Source organism: Palaemon carinicauda, chromosome 3, assembly GCF_036898095.1.
Source record: "Palaemon carinicauda isolate YSFRI2023 chromosome 3, ASM3689809v2, whole genome shotgun sequence".
Taxonomy (NCBI): Eukaryota; Metazoa; Arthropoda; class Malacostraca; order Decapoda; family Palaemonidae; genus Palaemon; species Palaemon carinicauda.
The window spans coordinates 130,127,933-130,136,676 of NC_090727.1; the positions used below are offsets into that span (position 1 = coordinate 130,127,933).

The 8,744-nt window shown below is 37.8% G+C and overlaps 1 long non-coding RNA gene across 2 annotated transcripts in view; it reads left to right on the forward strand.

Annotated features, from left to right (window-relative positions):
• The window catches only part of LOC137638518 (uncharacterized), a 73,620-nt gene extending 65,095 nt beyond the window's left edge, over positions 1–8,525 (forward strand). Inside the window, exons 10-11 of one of the 2 annotated variants that reach the window (XR_011044150.1) lie at positions 1,491–1,601; positions 7,926–8,525. This is a non-coding gene — a long non-coding RNA (uncharacterized lncRNA). The remainder of the gene's footprint in view (positions 1–1,490; positions 1,602–7,925) is intronic. The other variant, XR_011044151.1, reaches the window with a different exon arrangement.
• Positions 8,526–8,744: the final 219 nt, after the last annotated feature.

Here is an 8,744-nt window from a genome sequence, read left to right on the forward strand (position 1 = left end):
CAACACGGTCGTGAGTGGGATTGTGTACGATGCCAACCAATGTGAATCAAGATGAGAAATTTAAATGTTAGAAATTGCCCTTTATGTTAAAAAGGTAAAGTCAAAACCAGAAATTTTGAATTAGAAATTGGCCATTAATACTGTACAGTATTAAAAATTTCTGAAAAACATCAGCCAAAGTGGGAAATATAGTTTACAAATTGCCAAATACAGTTTAATGTCAAGATGTGCATGTCAGAACGTGAAAACTAGAATTAGAAATCAACGAATAATGTACATCACTTTATTAAAAAATTGTCAAAGAACACAAGTCATAACTGGAAACTTAGTAGGGAATTGGCATATAATACTGTATGAGTCGGGGAAATTATCAGCAAAATTCTGTTGATTATATGTTAGCATATTCTTAGCCTAGTCACCTTGAGGTCAGCTGACAATAAAAACAAAGATAAAATCAATCAGTAATTACTGTTTTTAAATTAACCTCAAATTGATAATAGGAAAGTACAACAATAATTAAATAAAACTAGTTTAACATATAAAACTGCATTATTCTTTCAGTGCATAAATGTAGTGTTTTAAGCCCAGCTTACTATCAAACCTATTTAGATTAAGTATAAATTAATTTTTGTGTAGTAATTAAATGAGACTTTTTAAGGCAACAAAAATCCTCCTGTTAAAGATAAATGCATATGTCCAAGTGATTCATAATAGGCATAAATGAACTGTATGAAAGTTGTGATAGCTTGTAAATGATTGGTGCTGATGTAGTAGGCCTACTCATTATGATGTTTTGAATAAATTTAGAAATTATACAAATCATACTCTGTAATTCGTATGTGCATATTTTCGAGAGGCAGCTAAAGATCAACTGATTACAACCAAATTTAAAGAAAAGAACCAGTAACACCTGGTATTGAAAACAAAAGCATTCCTTTTATTTATTAAAGCACAATTAACTAGACAAAATAATTTTTTATGATGCAATCTTTCCTAAAAATTGTGGTCAGCTGACAAATTAAAATGTTGCGATTGAAAATGGATTTATCCATGGCTTTGTATGCTGTGTCTAGCCTGGAGTATTTTTAAACAGGTGGGAGCCATTTAAAACATTTTTGGTACTTTAGAACCTCTTGATAATATATATGATAAACCAAATCAGAGTAACTGATAATCTGTAATATCGGACAGCCATTATTGCAAGGCGCTACAATATCTAACCTGGTGCTCAATGATTTACACTGGTCACAGGCAGTTGTCATTATCAATGCATCATGATGCGTTTGACTGTGGTTCTGTACTGCATTCCTTAGAGAGCTTGGAAGTAATATTTACTTTTTAAAGTGTTCACATGCAATATGTTGAACCCATTTTACTTAGTGTTATCTATTAGTAGATCTTGTAGCAAAGTACTCCATGCAAATTTCTAATCCAATTATGTTAAACATAAAATAGCTTTACCATTGTAATAACTTTATTCCTTATTACAGGAGATTTCATGAAAACCGGCAGATCCTCCCAAAAAATGCTGTGGAGGAAGTGATACAGGTTTTATAAAAGGAATAAACCCAAGTGATGCAAAACCACCTTTAAGGTACCAGGTATGTTTCTAAAGAGGAGAGGGTGTTATAAATCCTGTAAGGTTTAATTAAAATTTTTCTATGCTTGCAGAATTTTAATATAAAAAATCAGTTCTGTACTGCCTAGTTTAGCTGGTGCAAAGGCAAATTTCTAGATCACAAGTGGGCTGTCAAGAATAATTTAGTGGGTAAATTTGATAGAATGTAGCGAAGAGGCAAAACAGCAAAGCGAAGGATTCAAAGTGAATTAAGAAATGCAGTACAATAGCACATAGGTGTCAGAGGGAGTAATTTTTGCATAATAGACAAATAAATCTGAATTTAACTACAGCATGTAGGGGTGAACTCCTTGAAGGTGGATTTCCCATTCTAATTTTGAATTAAGTAGGCTGTATTAATCCATGACAACAATCTGCACTGTCTGTTTAATTTTTCATTGTAATCTAAATAATTTGTCAATTTTACATTTAAATTATCATCTGGTAGCTTTAAATGTTTATCTACAATATTTACTGTTGAAAATTTATATTGCTGTAACTTTGTGATATTTTTAAAAGGATAATGATTTTCACGGTAGCAATTTGTGAGAATTGTCTCCTAAGCAGGCACTTAATTATAACTTGTGTAGATTTTACTTATATCCTGTCCAGGAGTTAGCTACTGGTAAGAACACTAGTTATGACTATGGTTTTCAACCAATTTTAGGTCATGTTCTAATCAAGCAAGTTTCAAAATTTTTAAGTAAGCTTAATGGATTTGTTTAATGTCCAATATGGTGGACCATACAGTATTTGGAAATTTATAAGACTTTTACGTTAGTCCCATTTGAGCATAAGTACACGATCTTGTAGGAGGTGGATAGTGCCTACAGTGCACCACTATTCCAGTTCCTGCGAAGCTATGCAGGCAGTACTAAATTGTATTTGCTGCATCTCTTTGACCCTTATTGTTCATGATTCCTTTCTTCCATCTTGCTGTCTAACCTATTTAAATTTTACTCCTTTGTGCAATAGCAGGTTTTCTCCTCAGTTGCACTATAGAACTGAATACCCAGGTAAATCTGTCTTTTCATAATGTTCCTAGTATCTCTTTTCTTGGAATGCTTTAGATAGGTATGGTGTAGATGGCTCACTAGAAGGCGAACAAGTTTCCAAGAAATTCTGTTCCTTCTCCTACTTCATTTCACACACTGCTGGTTGGACAAAGAAGCCCAATCTATGGGAATTGCATATACATGATTTACTGTGCTGTCCGAGCAGATGACCAGACAATGCAGAGGACATCCCAAGTGTTCTTTGTTTTGTCGCATACTGCCAATGGTTATGGAAGTGCTCCTACCATTTTGGACTGCAAAATCCAAAGATCATTAAATTTCAGCTGCATTTGTATCACTTGTACTGTTTCTCTCCCTATGGGAGAGACAGTACTACCTATGCACACATTCCAATGTGCGAGCACCCTAGAGTTCTCTCCTGTTAATACATTCTTACAGGAGCTCTTCTCCTTTGCACACGCACATGGAGAGAGCTCGCTCATCCTGCTCCTACAGGGGTGAGCCCTCTGTTCCTGCATGCCCTAGAGTGCTCTTTCTGAAGTATACCCTTACAAGTTTGCATTCCCACAAGTTTTCCCGGTACTTGAGTCCTGTCCTACAGTTGCGTCCCCTCATATTTGTTCATTTGATAGCCGTATGTATGCGAACAAGTAGCTAGTGCTACTACTACTTCCTGGGGGAAGACATCTTTGTGTTCTCAGTTGACCTCTCCACACTTATGCATAGGTGTTAAATAACCATGCTAAGATCATTCCATAAGCAGAGAATTAAAGTCTTGTAGATAGATGACCTCCCAGCAGCAAGAGCAAAAGGGAGCATACATCTAATAAGCAGTGAGCAAAACGTTCTAGTTTCCCAGTCCATGCTGACTGGTCATAGTGATACTGTCAATGGTCTGTATTTAGAACGTTAAGTTTGGTGACCTCTTACGTGACCCCCTAGTGACATTAGATGCTGGGCCTTATAAAGATAATTTCCACTAAAGGGTGTGCATGCATTGGAGGGACGAACATTACCCTTATCTAAAATTATCTACTTTGAAGGATAACTCTAGTACTGTATATTCTGGCCTTGTAAGAGAGGTAAAAGGTTGCTTGTCGTAAATGTTTCTTTCTTTGAGAAACAATGTCGATGCAAGGTTCACGTTTACGCAAACGAACACACAAGTTCTTCGGTGACTTGCGTGTGAGAGAAATTCTAGCATCTGCTTCATTCCAGCAAAGTCTACCAGTGAAAGAAAACCTATTATTGTCATCATCACTAGGGGCTATGAGGGTTCCTCATGATCTTACCTTCGTTTTTCATCTTCACATCATTTATTTCTAGCCAAGCTACAGCCCTAGTTGGAGAAGCAGGCTGCTACAAGTTCAAGGGTTCCAATGGAAAAAGTCAGTTAGGGAAGGAAATAAGGTAAGAGAATAGTGTGCCTGAGTACATTCAAGCAAGAGAACTCAACTTTAAGTAGGGGAAGACCATGGTACGGAGGCTGTCACTACCAAAGACTAAAAAACAATAATTTGATATTAGTGTGTGATCTAAAAGAGCTGTTTAACCTCTTGAATGCTCTGATTGCTCTCTCCACCGGTAAAACAGGTCTCATAGACATCTTGAGTGCTATCATGGAAGCTACGTTGTGGTTAGATTGCTGGACAATCTGAGCTACGTGCAGCACTATGACCCAATACTTGTTGATTTGAAGGATGATGAGGTACACTGACTTGAGATCCAGTCAAATTCCAAGAAAAAATCCTTCTCAACTCATTGTTCAACTGCACCATGAGCCATTTGAAATGCAATCAAGGGAGAATAGTTACCTGTCAGAAAGCAGTCAAGAGTGTGTAGGGACCCTTCCCATCGATCAGTTTCCACCATGGGTACAGCTCCTTGTACAATAACTATCCAAGATCTCCATTAAATCCAGGTAGAGGGATTGAGGAAGATAAGGCTGAAAGGATTTCAGAATTAAGTGCTTCCTGCAGCTCCTAGGAGCAGGATATGCTAGTCAAGATGTTGAGCTACACACCAATATTATTCTAGACCTGCTTACTGACATTGCCTGTGATCTACCAGAACTAACCCCTGCTAGTGGGAGTGGAGGTGATGCAAGGTCTTCTGAGGTTTAGGAAGACACAGTCTTCTTTTACGAATGAAATAGTCAAATTGGAAATGGGTACCTGTCCTTGGTTTCCCCCTTGCTTAGTTACCCAAATTCCATTCATGACTGGTGCTAGCAGTTTACAGTCCACCATGAGGGGGAAACTGATTTGTCCCAGTACACCTAAAGGACATGGACCCTTGAACCCATTCTTTCCTGTGTTAAGGAAAAGTCATTTCAAAACCTTGTGTATCTAACTGGCTAACACTCCTTGGGTTTTCATGCTAGTCTCTTTTGAGCACTTATAATAGGTGTACTTCTTACCCTCCTATATAATAGGTGTACTTCTTACCCTCCTATAAGGGAATCCCTTAAGCATAGAGACAGATTTCCATTTCCTTCCTCTTGTTATGATCTTCAGATTGGGATATATTGAAGAAAGATACTTTAGGACTCTGAAAGAAGCTGTAATACTTGGGAATAATAGCATAGCAGCTACAGAATCCCCCTAATAAACAATTTTGTTTCTGGATCAACAAGGAAAGTGCTTTGAGACTGCCTTCATTGATAAAGTTAGATCTGCACTGCCACCGCCCCTGTGATCTCCTCTTTAGTTTGTAAATCTTATAGTTTAACAACCACAGTCTCCCCTACCTTTTGATTATGTGGCAATCTATCTCGTTAGCTGCATGATGAACTTCATTGTACTACTCTCCTTCGAGAATCTACTGGCCATAAAGTTAGGGGGTGTAATCTACAAAAAATACATACCCACATTTCAACCACCGGGAATGCTTGGAGCGTAGCGCTTCTACCTATGCTTGACAACAGTTCGTGATCAAACCCCTCTCAAGCAGATGTGATCTTGGGAGTAAAAGACAAGACTTAAGGTTCTTTAAGGCAAGAGTCACTGTTCAAGCAAAACAATATTTATTGTCCTGGTATAAGGTTATCCCAAACTCATTTCATGGCAGGAATGCTTTTGTTCTCACCATTCTGCTTTTCCAACTAGGGTTGTAGCTTGGCAATTAATAATAATAATAATCACTCGACCTGCCATAATGGAAAACTTCCGGGCTTTTTCCCGGACTGTTGATAAATTTCCAGAGCACCTTCCAACAATGTAAATGCTTAAATCATTTCCACCCCTCTTCTCCCCATTTTGCTGATTTTTTGACAAGTCTGTTGAAAACAGAATGAGGGACCCTGATTGCTCCAAAACAGCTCACACCGAATAGTACCCAGCTTAGCCGTTGGTATGTCTTCCTCCTTTGCTGAAGATCCTCTGTAAAGATAGGGCAGGGACCACTCTGTCTCCAATCCTAGTTTAAACTTCAGGCAAGGATGTTGCACAAGAATTGACTGGACTTACAAAGGGGATAGAGGCAACCTTGCCCTACTAGAGCTCATTCCTACATGGTGTTTTAAATGGATTTGCTTGAGCCTGTGGTAATCTCTGCCAAGTGAATATGAAGAAAACTGCATATTTTTTCCTGCCACGAGCCATTCTGAAGGATAGAGAATCTCCATCACCTTTGGTTCAGGAGTTTGTGGTCAGGGAACTGGAATCCAATTGTCCACAACTTAATCCTTCTTTCTCATCCTCACATAGGATACTTGTAGCACAAAAATGACTTGCTGCTCTTTTCTGGGAGAGGGGGACCACTATGGCTCTTCTTTCAGTTTGGAAACCTAAGAAATAATTTCTCTCTCTCTCTCTCTCTCTCTCTCTCTCTCTCTCTCTCTCTCTCTCGCTCTCTCTCTCTCTCTCTCTCTCTCTCTCGAACAAGGAATGTGGTTATTAGGTCACACAAGGCTGAAATATCTAATCTATCTCGGGTCTTGGGAAGAACGTGTCAGAGATTAGGTGATTTATGCTAAGACAGTAACTTTATACATGGTTAGTATTTAGAGCTTTGTCCTGTCTCCAGGGAATTGTATCATCCATTGCCTCTGAATTTCATGAGCAATCTTTATCCTTGAGCCAGTGATAGTGATTCAATAGATCATGTAACAAAGCTAGCTCCAGCACAAGCCTCATTATTCTGGGAGCTGGGGAGAGGAAGGATCACTAAGGCTCTTCCTTCAATAAGGAAAGGTCCAAAAACTTTTTTTTTTTTTTTTTTTTCTGTGGAACAAGTTATGAGGTGGTTATTGGGTCACATAAGGCTGGAATATCTACCCCAGCTCTTGGGAAGAACCTGTCAGAGGAGACATAACAGTAATTGTATATATGGTTACTATTTAGAACTGTCCTGTCTTTAGGGAATTGTATCATCCATTGCCTCTGCTATTCATGAGCAACTTTTATCCTTGAGATAGTGGTAGGGCCTCACTAGATCGTCACAAAGCTGGCTCCCTTATGGGATAAGAAGCATCAAGCTTATGCTCATGACGCGAGCCTAGAATAGGAGGGAAATTCTACTGGCTGTTGACAGAGTATTTTTTACCATTCCCCTGGGGTACAAAACCCGCTCTTCTATTTGTTGGACCATATAGATGATAAATTTAGGAGTGTTATATGCTCGAGCAACTTTTCTTTCAAGTTTGAGGAAAAATTTCTTCCTATCATCCAAGAAGAGGGGGATGAGACAAATGAGAACCTAGATACCACATATTTTTAGACAGCGTATAACAACTTGACACCATACAGGTTTCTCCTTTATGTCTCTACCAGGGTAATGATCCAGTGCAACCCCTACCTTCTTTAATGGCTAGGAATCTGTTCTTTTTTGCACTTGCTGCAGATCTTAGGTCAAAGATAATAGTGGTTGCAGAGGCTTCTATGAATTGACCTGATAGTTATGCTGAAGTTTCTATTGCTATGAAAGATATATATTAATAATTAAATTAAGTGAAAGCAAAAGTTGGTATTTCAGAGAACCTCAAACAACGATGGAATAATGTAGATTTTGTGATGTTTAAGTAATTTAGAAGGGATGCAAATGATTAATTCCGCAAGTTCAGTTAATCTATTATAAAAACTGGTGAAATGCAGATTAAATTAAATTAATTTATCACAATTTACTAAGATTTAATCAATCATATTCTGTCAAATTTAAAAAGTTTTATTTACCTTGTCAGTTATACTATATAATGTCTTTCATGAACATTTTTGAATGTTATACTAGAATTCAAGTAAGTGTTTTAAAAGAAAGAAATAATTAGTCATTTTATTTTTTTATTCATTTTACAGATTTTCAACAGCAACTGTAATAAGGGGTGTATGATAAATGGCTACTGTAACCCACCACTAGAAGATAATCCTGCAAATAAAGAAAATCCTACATTGTTAACAGCGCAGTTAAGGGCATCACTACCTCCAAAAAGTCAAATCCATAGTTCTAGTACTTAACTTGGATAAGGAAGCTTAAACTTCCGACATCTTGTACCAAAAAAGCACCAAGACGATCAAAGATCACAAGCAAGGGAACGCACGGGTAAACACCGAAGATGCTTTGAAAGGAGTGACGTAGTTGGCGTGGGTGGAGATGGTGGTAGTAGCAATCAATAGTGGATGTAGAACGGTACCTCGTAGTGACTGGGATATTTGAAGAGGAGATATCTGAATGGCACGAGACCTCTGGTTGTGGTTTTCACGTCTCAATTACTTTATACCGACAACTATTTAGGTGAGTGAGCTGGGTTCATCCCTGGCACTCCTATGCAACTTTTTTTTTTTCTCTGGTAATCGGTTACTGTATATACCTTATAAATGATGCCAAAGGAGCATTTTATTGCGCGCACAGATCTCTCGCCCAGAAGTAGATTTTTCCTTCGTCAAAATTCCTTTATTTTTTTTGACATTAGGAAGAATTATTTATCCAACTTCACTGTTAGTTCACTAGTTTTTGTTATCTCTATTGGTAACTAGTTGGCAATCTATTCAACACTCCTAATGACTCTTGCCATGTGTGAAATATATTTAGAGAGCCTTGTCTTGTTTAAAAGATGACTATTTTTCAATTTTGTTTAACTAGTTGCTGCTATTTGATCACAGGTAGAGTGCAGCTGA